Here is a 22,589-nt window from a genome sequence, read left to right as displayed (position 1 = left end):
TGAAAAGATTATTGTGTTCATAGCTTGGGATAGTTAATATTGTTAAAGTGTCCATACTACCTAAAGCCATCTATAGACACATCTGTGACCTACACTGAAGTTGCAGTAACCCACTGAACAAGGCCAGGGGTCAAACCTGCATCCTCGAGAACACTATGTAGGCTCTTAGACTGGCTGAGCCACAACAGAAACTCCAAGAGAGCTGAGGTTTTAAATTGGATAGTCAGAGTTGACATCATTTAGAAATGCCATTTAAATATAGACTTGAAGCAGGTGAGGGAGTTAATTATGCAAATATCTGAGGAAAAAGCATTACAGAAGATGAACCTCCTAAAAATGTGAGTGTGCCTTTAATATTCAAGAAACAGTAAAAGTGAATAAGGGAAAGAAAAATTGGAGATGAGGTCAGAGAAATAATAGAATAGAGACCAGATTCAACTGTGTCTTATTGGAAATTATAAGGTAGTTTTTACTCTGATAGCAATTGTTATTACTTATAGAATTTTGAGCTGAGATGTGGTATAATCTTTATATTGTCTGTTGTGTTAGAATAGATTGTAAAGAGAAGGGGTAGAAGAATAAAGTCCAGTGTGAAGAAACTAAAAAAAATCCAGGAGAGATTTGGTGATGGCTTGGACCAGGGTATGAGCAGTGTAGATGGCAGTCAGCTTCTGGATATATTCTGAAGATGAAATCAATAGGAATTCTTTAGAGACTCAATATGGGAGATGAGAGAAAGAGAATACTCAAAGATGATCCTCACTGGAGCTACCTCCATAAGAAGTAAGATAGTGAAGGTTGGGGATGCAGCAGGTTGGTCAGGGAGAGGGAAGTTCAGAAACTTTGCTTGGAGCATGTTAATTTGATTACTACTATATATCCAAATTAACATGTCAAATAAAAGGCTAGACACAAAAGTCTTTAGTTAAGCAGAAAACTGAAGGTAAACATTTGGAAGTCATGATTATTTACATGACATTTAAAGCCATGAGACTCAATGAATCATAAGAAAGTGGTGAGAAGAAAAGAGAATCAGGGACTGAATCAGGAATACTCCCAAATAATGAAGTTTGGAAAGGCAGAGTCAAAAGCAAAGCAGGAGTTCCTGTTGTGGCTCAGTGGTTGGTGAATCCGACTAGGAACCATGAGGTTGCGGGTTCGATCCCTGGCCTTGCTCGGTGGGTTAAGGATCTGGCATTGCCGTGAGCTGTGGTGTAGGTTGCAGACGCGGCTCGGATCCTGCATTGCTGTGGCTCTGGTGTAGGCCAGTGGCTACAGCTCTGATTGGACCCCTAGCCTGGGAACCTCCATATGCCATGGGAGTGGCCCTAGAAAAGGCAAAAAGACAAAAAAAAAAAAAAAAAAAAATCAAAGCAACTAAGGAGTGAACAAAAAGACAAGAGAAGAACCAAGATCATGTGCTATCCCAGAATCCAAGGGAATGAACTGTATCAAGGGGAATATAATGATGTGCTACATCCAATATTGGTCAACTAAGACAAAGACAGAATGGATCACTGGATTTAACAGTGTGGTGGTTTTTGGATTCCTATCAAGAATTATTTTGGTAAAACGAAGGGAGTGAAAACTTGACTAAACTGGATTTAAAAAAGAATGGGAGGAGAAAAATAGGACACAGAATACAGTGAACATTTTTGATAAGTGTTTTTGAAAAGGAAGGAGAAAGAAATGGATAAGCAGTTGAAGACAGGAGAAAATAAATTTTTAAAATATAGGAGCAATAATAAAGTTCTTGCATGATGATACAGAAAGGAGCTAAAATTACTGATATAGGAGAGAGAGGGAAAAAATGCTGAAATGATAACTTGGTGTATGTAAGAGGGAATAGGATCTAGTGCACCAAAGCATGGATTATTTTAGGTGGAAGCAGTGATAGCTGACTTAAGGTAACAGGTGGGAAGTCAAATTAGGTGCGTATAAACTTGGTAGGGAGTGCATGTAGTGGTGAAAGTCTCGAAGGGAAAAATATCCTCTTATTGTTTTAATTTATTCAGCAATGTAGGAAACAGAGTTGTCGACTGAAAGTGAAGATGAAGTAGAGGTGTTGATGATTTGAGGGAAGAAGAGAGGGTATGAAATTCAAGTACAGGGAATTGGGACAAGTAGTGGTCTAGAGAATTGTGTTGTATGATTGGTGGGGAGTATCATGGGTGAACTTGAGGTTTGTGCTTGTGTCCTGCTACGTGGGGAAAGTATGGAGTTAGGGCAGAGTTGGATATATCTAGGATGGGGATTTTGCCAGACAATTAAAAAAAGAGAGAGAGGGAGTTTGTTAAGTATGTGTGTAAAGGAGTGATTATTATAACTTACCATAGAATTTAATCAATTTATTAAAAGGAAAGAGGACATTAAGTGGAGGACAGTGAAATGTGGTAAGATCTATGGATTGGGGTCCTGACTTGGTTACAGGATTATTCAAATTTGGGTTCAAGATGAAATGAGCTAGAAAGATAAGATGGTACTGGATGCATGGGCAGGTCATACATATAGCAAAGGAGAAATTTAAGATAAAACTACTGCTTTTTTTCACTTCACAGTATTGATCATTTCCTTCACAGTCTTAATCATTTTTACACAGTATATAAAAGTCTAAAATTATTTTGATATATATGGAATACTTGCTACATAGATGTACCACAATTGATTAAATGTGTTCCTATTAGTGGATATTTAGGTCATTCCAGGTTTTTTGCTATTTACAAACATTGTTGTAATGAATACTGTGTGTGAGTATATCTATGAAATAGATTCCTAGAAGTTGAAATGTTGGATCAAAAGATCATCTTTTAACCAGGAGGAAAAGAGAAAGAAAAAGAGCCAGAGAAATCATCTGAAGAGATAATAGCCAAAAACCTCCCTAACATGGGAAAGGAATCACTCACTTGAACCCAGAAAAAACAACAAATACATAAAATAAACCCAAGGAGGAACATCCTGAGACACATATTAATCAAACTGACCAAAATTAAAGACAAAGAGAAAATACTTAAAGCAGATAGGGAAAAGAAACACATAACATACAAGGGAACCCCGATAAGAATATCAGGTGATTTTTCAGCAGAAACTCTGTAGGCCAGAAGGGAGCATGGCATGATATACTTAAAGTGATGAAAGGAAAAAACCGCCAACCAAGACTACTCTACCCAGCAAGGCTCTCGTTAAAATTTGAAGAAGAAATCAAAAGCTTTACAGGTGTTCCCATTCTGGCACAGCAAAAATGAATCTGACTAGGAACCATGAGGTTGTGGGTTCAATCCCTGGCCTCACTCAGTGGGTTAAGGATCTGGCGTTGCTGTGAGCTGTGGTATAGGTAGCATACTCGGCTCACATCTGGCATTGCTGTGGCAGTGGTGTAGGCCGGCAGCTATAACTCTGATTCGACCCCCAGCCTGGGAATCTTCATATGCCATGGGCCCTAAAAAGCAAAAAAAAAAAAAAAAAAAAAAAAAAAAAAAAGGCTTTACAGACAAGCAAAAGCTAAGAGAATTCAGCACCACTAAATCAACTTTACAACAAATATTAAAGGGACTTCTCTAGATGGAAAAGAAAAAGTGACAACTAGAAAAAAAATACTACAAATGACAAGGCTCACCAGTAAAGGCATGCATACAATAAAGGTAGGAAAACATCCACATGCAGATATGTTATCAAAATAGGAAATCATGGAAGCACAAAAGAAAGCCAAAGCAATCCGGAGAAAGAAAAATGGACCTGGAAGAATCAAGCTCTGTGGCTTCTCACTGTACTGCAAAGCTATAGTCATCAAAACAGTATGATACTGGCACAAAAACAGAAATATAGATCAGTGGAACAGGATAGGATACCCAGAATTAAAGCCATGCACCTATGGTCAACTAATCTGTAACGAAGGAGATAAGAATATACAATGGAGAAAAGACAATCCCTTCAATAAGGGGTGCTGGGAAAACTGGACAGCTACATGTAAAATAATGAAATTAGAACACTTCCTAACACCATACCCAAAAATAAACTCAAAATGGATTAAAGCCTAAATAAGATCAGATACTATCAAATTCTTAGCGGAAAATAGGCTGAACATTCTCTGACATAAACCACAGCAATATCTTCTCAGATCCACCTTCTAGAATTCTGACAATAAAACAAAAATAAACAAATAGGACCCAATTAAATTTAAAAGATTTTTCACAGCAAAGGAAACCCTAAACAAAAGGAAAAGGCAACCCACAGAATGGGAGAAAATATTTGCAAATGAAATGGCTGACAAGGGATTAATCAACACCTCCTGCAGCTCAATAACCCCCCAAAAAAACATTAAAAAATGGGCAGAAGATCTAAACAGACAATTCTCCAGAGAAGACATACAAATGGACAAAAAAATACATGAAAAGATGTTCAACATCCTAATTGTTAGAGAAGTGCAAATCAAAACTAGTATTAGGTACCATCTTACACCAGCCAGAATGGCCATCATCGAAGTCTACAAACAATAAATGCTGGAGAAGGTGTGGAGAAAAGAGAACCCTTTTACAATGTTGGGAATGTAAACTGGTACAACCATTATGGAAAACATTATGGAGATTCCCCAAAAAGCTAAAAATAGAATTACCATATGTTCCAGCAATCCCACTCCTGGGCATCTGTCCAGAGAAAACCATGACTCAAAAAGATACATGTACCCCAATGTTCACTGTAGCACTATATACAATAGCCAAGACTTGGAAGCAACCTAAGTGTCCATCAACAGAGGAGTGGATAAAGAAGATGCTGTATATACACACAATGGAATATTCTTTAGCCATAAAAAAAAAATTAAATAATGGCATTTGCAGCAACATGAATGGACCTAGAAATTATCATGCTAAGTGAAGGTAATCAGACAGTGAGACACAAACATCATAGGCTATCACTTATATGTGAAATCTAAAAAAAGGATACAATGAACTTGTTTACAGAACAGAAGCAGACTCATACACTTTGAAAAATTTATGGTTACCAAAGGAGACAGGTTGGTTGGGGGGGATGGACTGGGGGTTCACAATGTAAATGTTCTAATATTAGGTTGCTGTGATGCTTGTACAACTATAAATATAATAAAATTCATTGAATTGAAAAAAAGATCATCTTTTAAATGTTGGTAGAGGAGTTCCTATCATGGCTCAGTGATAACGAACCCAACTAGTATCCATGAGGACATGGGTTTGATCACTGACCCTGGTTAAGAATCTGGCATTGTTGTGACCTGTGGTGTAGGTTGCAGATGTGGCTCAGATTCCATGTTGCTGTGGCTGTGTCCTAGGTTGGCAGCTACAGCTTGGACTGGACCCACTGGGAACTTCCATGTGCTGTGGGTGTGGCCCTAAAAAAAGACAATAAATAAATAAATAAATAAATAAATAAATACTGTCAAGTTGTCTTCCAAAAAGTGCTTACTTCTTTACAGTCTTACTAACACTGAGTACTAGTAAAACTTTATAATCTCTATTAGTATAATAATGAGATTATTTATTACCAAGAATATTTTGAAAAAAGAAAAATAACAGGGGAGTCATTTTCATCAGATATTAAAATACATTTTAAAGTTTCATATTTTGGTAAAATTAAATAAATGGTCATTGATATGGAATCAAATGACCATAACAACACTCAAGAGTAGATATTGAAAACTAACATATAAATAACAATGGCTTTTTTTTTTTTTTTTTTGCTGTGCTGGTGGCATGTGCAAGTTCCTGGGCCAGGTATCGAACCTGTGCCACAGCTGTAACCAGAGCCACAGCAGTGACAATGCTGGATCGTTAATGCACTGAGCCATGAGGCAACTCCAACAATGGCTTTTTTTTTAAAGATGAAAATTATATTACTCAAAAAATTGACATGGAACTACTGACTAGTCATTAATTTAAAAAGTAGGAATCTCATACACCATATTAAGTTTGATTTATCCCAGGGATTCAAGGATGGTCCAATACTCACGAATCAATCAATGTCATTCATTACATTAACATATTAAAAATTAAAGATCACAGGGTCATCTCAGTAGGTAAAGAAAATGCTTTTGACAAACTTCAACATCCATTTATGATAAACTCTCTCAACAAAGTAAGTATAATGGAACCATATCTCAACATAATAAAGGCCATATATAACAAGTCCACAGCTAATATCATACTCAAGTGTGAAAAGCTGAAAGCATTTCCCTCTGAGAGTAGGAAAAAAAAAAGATGTCCACTTTTATTCAATGCAGTATTTGAAGTCCTAGCCACAGCAACTAGACAAGAAAAAAAATGGAATCCAAATTTGAAAGGAAGAGGTAAAACTATCATTGTTTGCAGAAGACATAATACTATACATAGAAAATCCTAAAGATGCCATTGAAAAACTATTAGAACTCATTAATGAATTCAGTAACAGTTGCAGGATTAAAATTAATGTACAAAAATCTGTTGTGTTTCTATACACTAACAACAAACTATCAGAAAGATAAATTAAGAAAACAATCCAGTTACAATCACATCAAAAGAATAAAATATCTAGAAAATTAAGGAGATAAAAGTCCTATACTTGGGAAACTACTTAACGCTGATGAAAGAAACTGAAGACAACGCAAATAGATGGAAAGATATAATGGACTTGTGGATTGGAAAAATTAACATTGTTAAAATGATCACATTACCCAAAGCAAACTACAGATTCAATGCAATCCCTGTCAAACTACCAGTGTTATTTGTCACAGAACTAGAACAAATAATTTTAAAATTCACACAGAAACATAATAGATCCTGAATAGTCAAAACAATCTTGAGAAAGAATGAAGTTGGAGGTATTGTGTTCCCTGTTTTCAAACTATAATACTAAGCTACAGTCATCAAAACAGTATATTGCCCCCCAAACAGACACATAGATAAATGTAACAGAATTGAGAGGTAAGAAATGAATCTAGACTTACATGAGTGATTAATATATGAAAGCAGTCGAGTATATATAATGAGGGAAAAGACAGTTTCTTCAATAACAGTGTTGTGGAACCAGACAGCTACATGAGAAGAAATCAAACTGAACTACTCTCTCATATTATATAAGAAATAAACTCAAAATGGACTAAAGACTTAAATGTAACACCTGAAACCAGAAAACTTCTAGAAGAAACTGCAAGCAGTGTATTCTATGACACTGCTCTTTGCAATATTTTGAGGGGATATGTCTCCTCCAGCAAGGGAAACAAAAGCAAAATAGACAAATGAGACTTCATAAAACTAAAAAGCTTGGGCATAGTGAAGAAAGCTATCAATAAAACCAAAAAGGGAGTTTCCATTGTGGCACAGCATAAATGAATCTGACTAGTATCCATGAGGATGTGGGTTCAATCCCTGGCCTCACTCAGTAGGTCAGGGATCCAGCATTGCCATTAGCTATGGTGTAGGTCACAGATTTGGCTCGGATCCTGTGTTACTGTGGCTGTGCCTGTAGTTTAGGCCAGCAGCTGCAGCTCTGATTTGACCCCTAGCCTGGGAACTTCCATATGCTGTGGGCGTGGCCCTAAAAAGCAAAAAACAAAAACAAAACAAAACAACAACAAAACAAAAACCAAAAAAGGCCATGTACTGAATTAAAGATTTTTTTAAAATGGCATATTCAATAAAGGATTAAGAACTCATACAACTTAACATTAAGAAATAAATAACCCAATTAAAAAATTGGCAGAAGACTGGAATAGACATTTTTTTAAAGAAAACATATATGACCAAGAGGCACATGAAAAGGTGTTCAAAAATCACTCATCATCAGGGAAACACAAATCAAAACCACAGTAAGATATTACTTCATACCTGCCAGAATGGCTATTATCAAAAAGAAAACAAATATCAAGTGATGATGAGGATGTGGAGAAAAGGAAACCCTTGTGAATCATTGAGCCACTATAGAAAACAGTATGGCATTTCCTCAAATAGCTAAAAAATAAAACTACCATATGATCCACTAATTTCATTCCTGGGTATTTATCCAAAGAAAACAAATCCTAATTTGAAAAGATATATGCACCCCTATGTTCACTGTAGAATTATTCACAGTAGGCAAGATATGGAAGCAACCTAAGTGTCGATCAATAGTTGAATGGGTAAAGATTATGTGATATATATATATACACAGTGAGCTATTAAAAAAGAATAAAATCTTGCCATTTGCAAAAACATGGACAGACTTAGAGGGTAGTATATTTTGTGAAATAAGTCAGACAGAGAAGAATAAATACTTCACTTGTATGATTCACTTATAAGTGAATCGTTAAAAACAAAACTAACACTCATGACTAAATAGAAACAGTCATAGAGACAGAAAACAAACAGGTAGTTACCAGAGAGGGTGGGGGAAGGGAGAAATAGGTGATGGAGATTAAGAGGTAGAAACTTTCAGTTATAAAATAAATGAGTCATGTGTATGAATGTGCAGTGTGGGGAACATAATAGATAATTATGTAATATCTTTGTATGGTGACAGATGGTAACTAGATATCATGGTGATCATTTTGAAATGTATATAAATACTAAATCACTGTGTTGTGTACCAGGAACTAACATAGTGTTGTAGATCAATTCAAAACCAAGCAACAAAACAAAAAAACAAATTAATAGAAAGAGATCAGATTATGGTTACCAGTACCCAGGGTGGGGGTGGGATGGGGTGAGGGAGATTGGAAATTGGATAAAGGTAGTCAAAAGGTACAAACTTCCAGTTATAAGATAAATAAGTATAGATACTTGATGTATAACATGATAAATATAATTAACACAAGTTACATTATATATTGAAGTTAGAGTAAATCGTTAGAATTCTCATCACAAGGGAAAAAACTTTTTCTATTTCTTTAATTATGTATCTATATGAGATGATGGATGTTCAGTGAACTTGTGATAATCACTGCATGATGTATCAAGTCAAATTATTATGCTAAACACTAAACTTATATAGTGCTGTATGTTAACTATGTCTTAATAAGACTAAAGGAAAAAATAAACATTATGAGAGAAAAAATGTTGGATTCCTAGCACTAGACACTAGATAATAGACACTAGCCATAGACAGTAGACACTAGATAAGCTGAAACTTAAAAAATAAAACACCAAAGTGCTGAATATTTATATAACCTTAGGGCATGCAATCTTTCTAATTACTCAACTATGAGAGATCATAAAAAATTTTACAAAAAACAAACAAAGGAGTTCCCATCTTGGCACAGTGGAAATTAATCCGACTAGGAACCATGAAGTTGCTGGTTCAATCCCTGGCCTCACTCAGTGGGTTGAGGATCCAGCATTGCCATGAGTTATGTGGGTCGCAGACGAGGCTCAGATCTGGCATTGCTGTGGATGTGGCTGTGGCCAGCAGCTGTAGCTCCGATTAGACCCCTAGCCTGGGAACCTCCCTATGTCGCGGGGTGAGACCCTAAAAAGACAAAAAAAAAAAAAAAAAAAAGGCAAAAATTTTAACTTCACTATCAATTTAGCGAAGGGATTTTATTTTCAGCTACCAAATTTGAAGAAAAATTTAACACTTCAATCCAATATTGGCATGCTTACAAAGAAATTGGCATTTGTATGCAACGCTGATGGAAAATGTAAATCACATAATTTTTCTATGTGTCTATTACATGTATAGAACCTCAAACATGAATATGCTTTAATCAAGAAATTCATGATCTAGAAATTTATCGTAAGAATACAGTAAAAATGTACATAAAAATTTAGCTAATATACAGTTTGTTGAGATATTTTTTATGATGGAATATTGAAAAAAAATCCAAATGCTCAACAACAGGATTTTTGCCAAAGAAAATTTGGTGTGGTTACTTGATAGAAAAATATGCAGCCATAAAAATGACTGCATATAAGAACAAATAAAATATAAAGCAGTTTTTTAAAAAGTGAGTATAGCATGAGCACATTTTTATCAAAGAACTAACCAACTGGCTAGGAAACAAATATATTTGTGGTAAAATATGTAGGAATAAACGATGTGTCTTTTTGTTTCTTGGTGTGTGTTTTCTAAATGGACTCTAATGAACATATATTGGCTTTTTGGTAAATTCAAATTGGTTTAAATTTAATGGGAGGTATAAATGGACATTGCAGTTCAGTACGCATATTGAAGCCATACTCAGAAATTGAAATTGTGCAATTAGTGCAGCACGGATAGTTTTAAGGAACTAACCTCAAGTCTTTCTCAGACTTAGGACAGCTCATGAAATGGGGATTTTTCCTGAAGGCTTCTTTCACCTTCACTGAGTATGCTACAGAAAAATTTAACCTGGATCTTTCACCTTTAGCCCCATGACTATTTGTTTTATACTGCTTCTACTCAAGGAGACATGTTTTTTTTTTAAATCTATATTGGAATTTTCAATGCAATTATCCTTTCAAATATCAAATTCCCCCCATTATCCCAATGATCTCTTTCTAGAACATCTGTTTGATGTTTCTGAGTCTCTTAATTCTACTTACCTTTTTTTTTTTTTTTTTTTTAAATCAAGAATGCGGGGAGTTCCCTTCGTGGCACAGCGGAAATGAATCCGACTAGGATCCATGAAGATGTGAGTTCAATCTCTGGCCTCGTTCAGTGGGTTAAGGATCTGGCGTTGCCGTGAGCTGTGGTGCAGGTTGAAGACACAGCTCGGATCCTGCGTTGCTGTGGCTGTGGTGTAGGCTGGCAGCTACAGCTCCAATTAGACCCCTAGCCTGGGAACCTCCATATGCTGCAGCTGCAGCCCTATAAAGCAAAAACAAAACAAAACAAAACACACCAAGAATGCAACTGATGCATCCTGAATAAATCCTCATATCAATCTACAAATTATTTTTTTATTTTTTATTTTTTGGTCTTTTTTATGGCTGCACGTGTGGCATATGGAGGTTCCCAGGCTAGGAGTCTAATCCAAGCTACACCTGCCAGCCTACGCCACAGCCATAGCAATGCCAGATCCAAGCCACGTCTGTGAACTACACCACAGCTTGTGGTAACGCCAGATCCTCAACCCACTGAGTGAGGCCGGGGATCAAACAAACGTGCAACCTCATGGTTCCTGGTCGGATTCATTTCTGCTGCGCCATGATGGGAACTCCAATCTACAAATCTTTAATTCTTATTTCAGCTCTATCTAACCTGTTAAATCCATTCACTGTTTTAAATGCAAATTCTTGTAATTTTTATTTATAAATTTATATTTGATGTCTTTTCTTTCAAAATATGCCTATTTTAGAGTTCCCATTGTGACTCAGTGGATTAAGGAACGCAACATAGTGTACATGGGGACGCAGGTTCAATCCCTGGCCTTGCTCAGTGGGTATTGCCGAAAGCTGTGGCTTAGGTTGCAGATGTGGCTCAGATCCAGCTCTGCTGTGGCTGGCCAGCAGCTTCAGCTCTGATCTGACCTCTAGCCTTGGAACATCCATATGCTGTAGGTGCAGTCCTAAAAAGAAAAACAAAATAAAACAAAATGAAATATGTCTATTTTCTCCCTAGTGGTCTAGTGGTTAGGAGTCAGTGCTCTCAAAATATACCTATTTTTATTTAATAGTATTTTATATTACATAATACTTTTATAATTTTAAATGTGTTTATTTATATCTTTTCTCAGATTATTTTATTATCTCAAGTTCCTGAGATACCAGTTCCATAAAATCAAGTTTAAGTCTAAGCATTTCTTTTTTTTTTTTTTTTTTTTTTGTCTTTTTTGTCTTTTGTCTTTTTTTGTTGTTGTTGTTGCTATTTCTTGGGCCGCTCCCGCGGCATATGGAGGTTCCCAGGCTAGGGGTCAAATCGGAGCTGTAGCCACCGGCCTACGCCAGAGCCACAGCAACGCTGGATCCGAGCCGCGCCTGCAACCTACACCACAGCTCACGGCAACGCCGGATCGTTAACCCACTGAGCAAGGGCAGGGACCGAATCCGCAACCTCATGGTTCCTAGTCGGATTCGTTAACCACTGCGCCACGACGGGAACTCCAAGTCTAAGCATTTCTCTGGCACATCTTAGCTACCTGATAATTTCTGGGACACCACAGTTGCTCAATCTATAGGACACACAGAAAAGGAGGAAAATACCCTAGTTGGTAATGCTGGGTTGATAAAGAAATGATCACAATTGCCTCCTGACTGGCTTCCATCATGTCTTAGATATTTCAACTTTTGATATGTTATCCACAGATGAGAGATAATGTCAGTCTTCTCTTAAAAATTTTTTGTTCCATGACTTTCCAACTGATCCACTATCCTTATAAAAGTCTAAAAGGAAATTGATTGTTCCATTATTACTCTCCCATGCATATCTTCCAACACAAGATGTGGCATGGTATAATTATGCAATCACATAATTGCATATTTATTTGCTAATACCACTGAGACATTCTCATGCCGGGAGCATATTTTGATGCCAACTGATACTAGATACCAATATAAGACAATCATTCCAAACTGAAATAATAATTCAAACAATTCAAAACACTTCTGGAGGATGGTTGCTTCCTAAGACCATTTTATTCCAGTGCAAAATTATTTTTTTAGCAAGTAGAAACAAAAAGTTAACAAATAATATATTTACTTACTCTCGAAAATCTTTTAAGATATTCTGATAGTTAAAATATATTTAGTTAGCCTTGATTCTTAAACCATTACTCAGAAATTTCCACAAGTAATGAAAGATCCTTACATGATAGAAATGTTTACTTTTTCAATTATTAATGTAGTTAGTAATTATATTTTCTTCCAAATAAAACTTTCTCTAAACCCAACCCATGAATTTCTCTAAACCCAAATCCAATCTGCAGAGATTACACTAATGTGCAAATATTATATAGAAGTAAGTGAACGGTATTTACTTCTGAGTTTCACTATGATTTCACTTCATGTTCATGATGCAGACTATTTTTTCTCACATGGAAATAATATTTCAGGGAGTTCCCATCAATGTTCAGTGGTAAGGAACCCAACTAGTATTCACGAGCATGTGGGTTTGATTCCTGGCCTCATTCAGTGGGTTGAGGATCTAGTGTTGCCATGAGCTGTGGTGTAGGCTGCAGACGTGGCTTTAATCTGAGTGCAGCTGTGGCTGTGGTTTAGGCCCCAGAGGCTGCAGCTCCAATTTGAAACCTAGCTGGGGAATTTCCATATGCCGTGGGTGTGGCCCTAAAAAGAAGATAAATGACAACAATAATATTTCAGTAGGCACTATTATGTAGCCAATGATATTCATCATTATCATTGACATGTATATAAAATTCTAACTCAAAATCAAATATAGTATAAAAATTATATTTTTATGATTAAAAGCTTATTTGCCTTCATTGGAAGTTTGACCTTTCTTCTTTTTTGAATCCTAAAGCAAGACATTTCTCCAACATAGCAATTTTTTTGGTAAGTCTGACTTTTATTATATTTAAACATTAGAGAAGATCATATTAAACCTGCATTCTAGATTTAACAGACATGTGAAGTAGCTATAGGCAAAATCCACAGTATTTTAAAATGCAAAATATATAATAAAATTGCTTGAATTATTTTCCAAATTGGTTCCCTTTGAGATACCATCATCAGTACTTAATGCACTCTGAGAAAAATCCGTTAATAATTTATAGAGCAAAAGGTGATACAAGTGGGAAAGGCAGTGTTTTTTTATTGAGAGCATCTGAAAGTGATCTGAAGTTGACATTAAAAAGTATGACCTGACAGTCTCCCAAAGCAATAGAAATTAGAGCAAAAATAAACCCATGGGAACTAATCAAACTGAAAAGCTTTTGCACAGCAAAGGAAACCCAAAAGAAAACAAAAAGACAACTTACAGAATGGGAGAAAATAGTTTCAAATGATGCAACTGACAAGGGCTTAATCTCTAGAATATATAAACAACTTATACAACCCAACAGCAAAAAAGCCAATCAATCAATGGAAAAATGGGCAAAAGACCTGAACAGACATTTCTCCAAAGAAGATATACAGATGGCCAGCAAACACATGAAAAAATGCTCAACATCGCTGATTATAAGAGAAATGCACATCAAAACTACCATGAGATGCCACCTCACACCAGTCAGAATGGCCATCATTAATAAATCCACAAATAACAAGTGCTGGAGGGGCTGTGGAGAAAAGGGAACCCTCCTGCACTGTTGGTGGAAATGTAAACTGGTACAGCCACTATGGAGAACAGTTTGGAGATACCTTAGAAGTCTATACATAGAACTTCCATATGACCCTGCAATCCCACTCTTGGGCATCTATCCGGACAAAACTCTACTTAAAAGAGACACATGCACCCGCATGTTCATTGCAGCACTATTCACAATAGCCAGGACATGGAAACAACCCAAATGTCCATCGACAGATGATTGGATTCGGAAGAGGTGGTATATATACACAATGGAATACTACTCAGCCATAAAAAAGAATGACATAATGCCATTTGCAGCAACATGGATGGAACTAGAGAATCTCATCCTGAGTGAAATGAGCCAGAAAGACAAAGACAAATTCCATATGATATCACTTATAACTGGAATCTAATATCCAGCACAAATGAACATCTTCTCAGAAAAGAAAATCATGGACTTGGAGAAAAGACCTGTGGCTGCCTGATGGGAGTGGGAGGGAGAGGGAGGGATCGGGAGCTTGGGCTTATCGGACACAATTTAGAATAGATTTACAAGGAGATCCTGCTGAATAGCATTGAGAACTTTGTCTAGATACTCATGTTGCAACAGAACAAAGGGTGGGGAAAAAAAATGTAATTGTAATGTATACATGTAAGGATAACTTGTTCCCCTTGCTGTACAGTGGGAAACAAACAAACAAACAAACACAAAAAAGTATGACCTGAAAAAAAAAGTATGACCTTCGTTAGAAAAGTTTTTTTCAATAGAAATTTTAGAAGACCTTGATGTTTGCTTAAAGCAAAAATCTGAAAAATATTATTCTAAGGCCTGCCTGTATTTCTAATGACACTATAAAATTGTAACTTTATAAAATAATTATTTTTCAAAGGAAATTAACAGCAAAACCAAAGATAGAATTTAATCCCTTGAAAGTACTCAGCTGAGAAGTGATGACCTAGTGTAACTGAGCAGGATGCTATGGGGCCTTCCCAGGACAGACCCCTCCTCCTTGACCATGTCCTCTATCTGTCTCTTGTCTGTAGAAAAACTTCAGCCAAATAATACATTTAATAAGAGAAGTGAGAAAATACAGAAAGAAATAAAATAGTCAAATAAGACAAAATAATAATAGTTTAGCCATTAAACAAAATCAAGCCCCTTTAGTTCCTCTTCGAAGGCTGTAGATAATATTCTGAGCCATACCATTTGAGCTGTTTTGCAGACACTGAAACTCCCATTGGGTGGAAGAAGTATACTGACTACAAGCACACAGACCTCTGACGGGTTGGAACCAGAAGGACTAGGTGACCAGAGATTTATGGCTCAGATAACAAGCAAGACAAGACGGATACTTAGACCCTCATGATCAAGACAATCATTCCTAAAAAGAGAAGATAAATCCCTCACTGGCAGGTAACCCTTTCCTCTTTTCCCTAAATAATCTCTAAGCAAAACCTGGGGAGTTGGGGACTTTTTTCTTTTATTTTTTTTTTGACTTTCAATTGACTAGGTTTAGATTTTTTTTGTTTCTTTTTTTTAAATGATTTTCATTTTTTTCTATCATAGATGGTTTACAGTGATCTGTCAATTTTCTACTGTACAGCAAAGTGACCCAGTTACATATACATATACACATTCTTTTTCTCATATTAGCCTTCATCATGCTCCATCAGAAGCAACAAGTTATAGTTCCCAGTGCTATACAGCAGGATCTCGTTGCTTGTCCATTCCAAAGGCAATAGTTTGCATCTATTAATCCTGGATCCCCAGTCCATCCCTCACCCTCTCCCTTGGCAACCACAAGTCTGTTCTCCAAGGGGGACTTTGTTTCTTGAGACTAGAGTCCACCTTCTTTCCTGAATTGATAGCTTCCTCAATAAAGTTAATCTTTCTTCTTCCCCAATACTTGTCTCTCAGTATTGGATTCTTAATGGACCAGCCAAACCCGAGTATGGTACACTAGGTTTGCCACTGCATAGTCTTCCTCAGAAGCTCAGAACCTCTAGTGCCAAGCATTCTCCATGACAATGCATGTTAATGGATTTCAACTTGAATTAATGTTTCCATTTCAAATCATCAATGATACCATCCAGGCCCCACAAAGTGCTCATGCTGCTGGTCAGGAAAAGATGGAGACAAATGAACATCAAGTTCCGAAATGAACAAGGGTGAAGAGTTCCACAGCTGACAATAATAACCCACATTTTTTAGAACAAAAAAAAAAAAAAAGCAAACACAAAAATCTAAATTCTACCTTAATATTTTAATAACTGCAAATTTGAGGCTAAAGATAATGCTCATTTATAAAGCTTAGAAGCTAAATGAGGTAGTGATGAGGATATCTAGGGACGAACTCTGAAAGAAGAGGACAAGAGGGAAGAAGAGGACACTCAGGGGCAAAGGTAAAATTTGCGTTATGATGTTGTCCAACATCAGCCTTGAGGAAAGGTAAGTCATCTGAGTTTGCACTGCCACAGAAAAGCCTATTTCTATTCTCACTGTGACCTGTCAGGCTCAACATACAACCCAATAGAGTCAGATCTTGAAACAAAGAAGTAATATTCTTTCCAAGCAATTCTAAACTAAAGTGAGAAAGTGGCTATTTCAGAGGTTTCAGTGGGAAAGATGGGCTTCTTCATCATGCCTGTGCCTTCTTCAAGGCTTCACATTCTCGGCCCATGGCATGTAAGAGTGAGGAGGATGCCTAGAAAGAAGGGCTCAAGGATAGATGTGAGAGGATTCTGGAACTGTTAGGAGAAAGGGAAAAAGAAAGTATTTCTGATAGGAAGCTTCATAAAGGAGGTTAGTTTACATAAGGGAAGGACATTTGTAATTAAATTGACTTTTTTGTCTCTTTACACATACCCTAGTGAAAGTACTAATGAAACTAAGGGAGGAAAAGGCAAAAGCTTGCGTATTTAATTAAGATGCTGGCCAACCAGTCTTCACTAATCAAACTGAATATGTATAATAGATATGTGTTGGTTTAATCTCATGCAAGTTTAAAATAGAACCTTTTTTTTTACAGGTCATTCTGAATAAGAAATACATAATTGAAGTACATACAATAAGCTTAATGGGAAATAGCGTTATTAGTTTCCAAATCAAGAAATAATGTGATTAAAATATGCTCCACTGCAAAGTGTTTTTCTACTAAGGATTATTTCTTCCAGAAAGTCCATATGCTGCAAATAGCCTTTTCTGAGGAGCCAAGTGATTTAAATAGAAGAGATATTTTATCTCACAAAGATGTAGTTTCTAGGAACAGGGCACCTACTTTCCTTTTATCATCTTCTACCCCTTCTGGTCTAAAAGTCTTGAATCTTTCCTCTCTTGCCTCTTACAGGACTTTATTTATTTTTCTTCTTTTTTCACTTTCTTCCAACCAACTTTATATCCATACTCTATGAGGGGACTAAGGTTTCTCTAATCTTATATAAAATTGAAATTCCCTGAATAGGACCCTATTCCTCAAGAATTTTTTTTTAAAGGTATCTCTTTCCTTTTACTGAAAAATGTCCTAAAATCTAAAATTACTCTTCAGCTTTCTCATTTTCCATTTAGTCTTTAGTCCAAGCCCATGTCTCTGCAAATCTACCAAACCTCCTCTCTTAAAATTTACCCACAACCTAATAATAACAAAGTCTCTCAGCTCCTACCCTATTCTCTTATTAACCACTTTATGGATTTGCTGTTGACAGTCATTTTAGCTGCTTTGTCTCCTAGGAAATTTTTATTATTCCAATTCTCCCATTACTTTTCCACAATCAATTAATATCTTTCTAAACTTGCTTTATTCTACCTAATCTTAAAGTCATATCCCAGTCATCTTCATTCCACTTTTATTCTCTATTAATGTTTATTTATTTGTGATGTAATTTTTGACACAGCTTAATACACATACATATATTCAGCTTTACTTTCTAAACTGATCTTTGGATATAAATTTTTCACTTTCTTCCAGAATATGTCTATATGAGAATATTTATTAGTATGTCAAGGGCATAATATCGAAAGCCAAGTTCATTATCCTTAATTTTATTGTCCAGGGGAAAAATACGATACTCTAAGGCTTCAATTAGATTGCATTATTTACTATTCTCTGTAATTTCCCTGTATAATGTCCAATAGTTCACTATTTCTTTGTATTTGCATGCCTAACCTTTGTGCCTGCAATGGACAACTTTGTATTTTTATTTATTTATACCCAACTCACTCTTAAAGATACAATTTAACTATCATTTCCCCTTAAAGTCATTTTCTCTAGGCTCTGGGTTCCTTCCTCATAGAGAGAAAGTGTGACCATTGGCTTATTCTGAATCTTAGGATGTAACACAGTGCTTGGCACTGGGTAGGTGATCATATACCTGTCCCATTCACTTTCTCATCTTTCTTCATTCTTTATTTTGATGTTTATAATATTTAGGGCTATATAGTACTATCTGAACATGCACATTTCCATGAACATGAACTCCATGAAGTAAACTATGCACCTTGTTTACGTCTTAATTCCTACTACAGACAGTTCTTGGTATGTGTGTGGTACTCCATAAAAACTGTGTATAGAAAGTGACACATTTTAAGCTCCTTTTTTCCCCTTAAGATGCTACAGAAGTAGCACTCAGACTGTGCTTAGGAGATGAAAAAAGGAAGGACAGGGCATAAGATGTTCTTTAGAGGTCAATAAACTATATGTACAGTCTGTTCTACTAGGTAGGAGGAATAGAGTTGTGACCATCCATATCAGGGCCGCAGGGTACAGTAAATTACCTCATCAAATGGAGCAAGGAGAATACTAAGAAACGGAATTCCGACAGTTGTTTTAGTTCTTGGATGCCTTGTCAAGAGCCCTCAGAAAACTGAACATTGTATATAATATGGCATTGAGTAACATATACACTGAAAGAAACTAAAAATGTACCCAGACATACAGATAGACAGACAGACAGACAGACAGATAGACACACACACACACACACACACACACAAAGCCAATATCTACACACCTGGTATGTGCCATTTGGTTATGTTCACACTAGAAGTAAACTGTGTAACTGCTTTGAGAGACTGCAAATTGTCAATCAGTATTCTAATAGTGCCTCTGATTCTAATAATGTGGTTCTGGGAATTTCACGCAACCTCTCAGTAACAATTATTTTTCTTTAAATAATGAGATAAATAAATGCTAAAATATATAGGTTCCTAAAAAATTTTCATGTATATAGAATCATTTGGAACTTGAATCTCTTTATAGATCCCACATGTCAAAAGAATGAATTTTTTTTCCTCAGTGGTTCAAACAATTCTGTAAAATCATTCTCCATATCTTTCACAACCTGTGACACAGCACAACTACCACTTTAGGGGAAAATGATGAGTAAGATAGAAACATCCTGATATACCTCCCCACCCGCCACCTTCATCACAGTATCACACACACACGCACAAACACACACAAACACACGGTGCTCTTTTGCAAACAGAAGGAATGAGATATTTTTTAAAAATCTCACAAAAATAATTTTTAAATATTTTAAAATTTCATTATAAATTAATCTGATGATCAGGACTTTTAAATGCAGGATTTCTGCATTGCTTTCTTCCTGCTACTTCGATAATAATAAAAAGAGAATTTAGGGGAAAACATGAGAAGCAGCAGAAAAGCAAGGCTGTTGCATGCAATTTCTAGCTCCTGAGTCATTCCACTCTTTAGCACAGATAACGTCACATGACCAAAAATAATTTTAAATGTGAGCATCTTACACAATATCAACTATTTTAAATAGCTACAGTCCTATCATCACAAATCCACCACAATGTAAGAAAAATCCATTTTCTCAGCAATTAATTTGTTTTCAATTTACTCCTCACATTCCTACTGGAGGAGGGGACAGGGTCTGTTCTATCATTCCAAGTCCATTAAACACATCACATAAATCTTCCATTCATCTGGGAGAAATGACTAACATTTTTCCTAAAATGTGGGGGGGGAGAGCATAAATAATCTTTATCATAATTCCTGCCAGAAATTGTTCAGAAGGCCTTTGGGCTAGGATGTTGGCGTGCCTCAGAGGCTGCTATCAAGCTCAGCCTTGGGCTTTGGCAAAGCCACTGCCATGTTAATCTGCTTCATTACATTTCTACAATTTGTTCACATTAAGGAGCAGTGTTTCCCTTGCGAAAGGAAGATCCATCCTTCACTTTGAAAGCTTTACCTTCAAAAGATACATGAATAGAGCCACAGATGGCTAAAGGCCAGAAAGCCCAAGAAATATTAAAATACAGAATGTCAGAGTCAGAGCTCATTTCAGTCTAGAAAGATTTAAAGATGCAGAACAGCTAGAATTACAGCTTTTGAATCATTTAGATCCTAATCCAAGCTCGCAAAGCACACATTTTAAACGTTATCATTAACATAGATAACAATTCATTGATAGACCAAAGATAGAATCATGGTGGCTTACCTGGAATAAAGAGAACTGTAAGTCATAGCTCAGAATCCACATATGTATATATTCTGCAATGCAGTTATTCAGAATTGCGACCAGAGCAGAAAGTAAAATCTCACATGTGCTTCATTTTCACTGAAGAATAAAAAACAAGAAAGAATGACTGCAGCATCCTCTGTGCTTCTGCCTTAGCTTTCTGTTCTGACACTCACTCGTTGGTACCCACTGTCTGTTAGAAAGCAGCGTGCTAAACTGAAAAATAAATAAATAAATAAATAAATAAAGGCAGCCGCTTAGATGACAGCTCCATCTCCTGGCCAAAAGTGGAATTATTTTCATCAAAAATCCTTTGACAAAGCCACATCTAGCAAGTTTGAAATGGTTATAGCCCATAATTCCACTGTATTTAAAACCAGCTACCTTAATTAATTGTAAAGTAAACATTTAATAAGCATTAGAGTATCAATTTCTAAAATTAGTAATCCTACTTTTGGAATTGTGTTAAATTTACTTAATTGTATTTAAACCAAATGGAACCGTGTCACAGTAAAAACTTACTACTTACCTTAAGAATTCATTTACTATCTGCAAAAATAATGTGTGCCTCCTACAAAATAATTTTATTTTATTTTATTTTATCTTTTTGCCATTTCTTGGGCCACCTCCTGCGGCATATGGAAGTTCCCAGGCTAGGGGTCGAATCGGAGCTGTAGCTGCCAGCCTACACCAGAGCCACAGCAACATGGGATCTGAGCTGCGTCTGCAACCTACACCACAGCTCACGGCAACACTGGGTCCTCAACCCACTGAGCAAGGCCAGGGATCGAACCCGCAACCTCATGGTTCCTAGTTGGATTCGTTAACCACTGAGCCATGACAGGAACTCCAAAATAATTTTAGATGTCAAATTTATCTTCATTGAACATCTCTTTGTGGAGATGTATAAGTTTTTGCTATTAGAGAAATACTGCATTATGCTGTTGTTATTAATATTATTCGGGGGGATGCTGAAGAATTAAAGTTAACGTAGGACAATGAAATTAATAAAAGACAAACCAGAAAATCTTTAGTCAATTCAGCTTTTTAAGATGTTTCAAAACACACATATATCAAAAATTACATGATATAAGAAATTTGTCACTGTAGTATGATATAGTGTGTAGTTACATCTTATTAGAAGGGTAAGAGAAAAAATAAATTATTGTGAGGATGCATTTAGCAAATAATGTCAGTTACACTGAGCATATTATGTGCTCGATATGTATACATTTATTTTTTCCATGGTTAATTGTGAAGCCCTGGTTAATTTTTAAATCTTGAAATAAAAATATAGGTTGTCCTTATTCCACTTTTTCACAATACCATTTAAATTTAGAGACAAGGTATGAACTAAAGTTCTCCTTCCTAGTCTTTTGATAGTCCAGTTTCTTTTGCTGCTACTGCAAAAAAAAAAACAAAAACAAAAAAACCAAAAAAACAAAAAAACCCTCTGTGACGCTGTCCGCGGTGCTGAAAACCAATTCCACAACTCAAAGGTTCTAGGTATTAAACTTGTCTGAAGTGCTATCTTTGCAATATCTGATATAAATTTTATGTTTAAAAGTTCTATATAATCCATAGCAAGTGAAAATATCTAGGATACAAATATCTAAGTAATATTTTATGCACAGCATATTAACCAGAAGCCATTATGCAGATGAAATCTATTCAATAAAAACATGATTATCAGTCACTCTTTTTGGATCCTTCATATATTTCATACTATTCTTGATGGGGTTATATAATACAGATTGTTCCACATTATTTCCCCCATTGACTATATGAAGATACTTAAGCCTACTCTTCAGTAACTTGTTCAGGGTTAATAAGCAAGTAAAAAGAACAAATCTGATTCTCTAAAATTTACCTTACTCCTATTTCTACAATATCATTAAGATATATTCATATGATTTTTAAAATTAAATTAGTATTGCAGATCTAATTATTTAAACATGTATACT

The 22,589-nt window shown here is 35.9% G+C and overlaps 1 protein-coding gene and 1 pseudogene across 2 annotated transcripts in view; one reads left to right on the top strand and one right to left on the bottom strand.

Moving 5' to 3' along the window:
• Nucleotides 1-20,832, bottom strand: part of LOC100515171 (sodium channel protein type 2 subunit alpha) — a 134,467-nt gene extending 113,635 nt beyond the window's left edge. For both annotated transcript variants that reach the window (XM_021074835.1, XM_021074834.1), the window contains exon 1: nt 20,605-20,832. The gene's annotated coding sequence lies outside the window, so the exon portion shown is untranslated. The remainder of the gene's footprint in view (nt 1-20,604) is intronic.
• The window catches only part of LOC100153286, a 51,208-nt pseudogene continuing 29,371 nt past the window's right edge, over nt 753-22,589 (top strand).

The sequence above is a fragment of the Sus scrofa genome, chromosome 15 (genome assembly GCF_000003025.6).
Source record: "Sus scrofa isolate TJ Tabasco breed Duroc chromosome 15, Sscrofa11.1, whole genome shotgun sequence".
In the NCBI taxonomy this organism is placed as follows: domain Eukaryota; kingdom Metazoa; phylum Chordata; class Mammalia; order Artiodactyla; family Suidae; genus Sus; species Sus scrofa.
The sequence above is the reverse complement of the archived record's forward strand: the minus strand, read 5'-3'. Positions and strand labels throughout refer to the sequence as shown.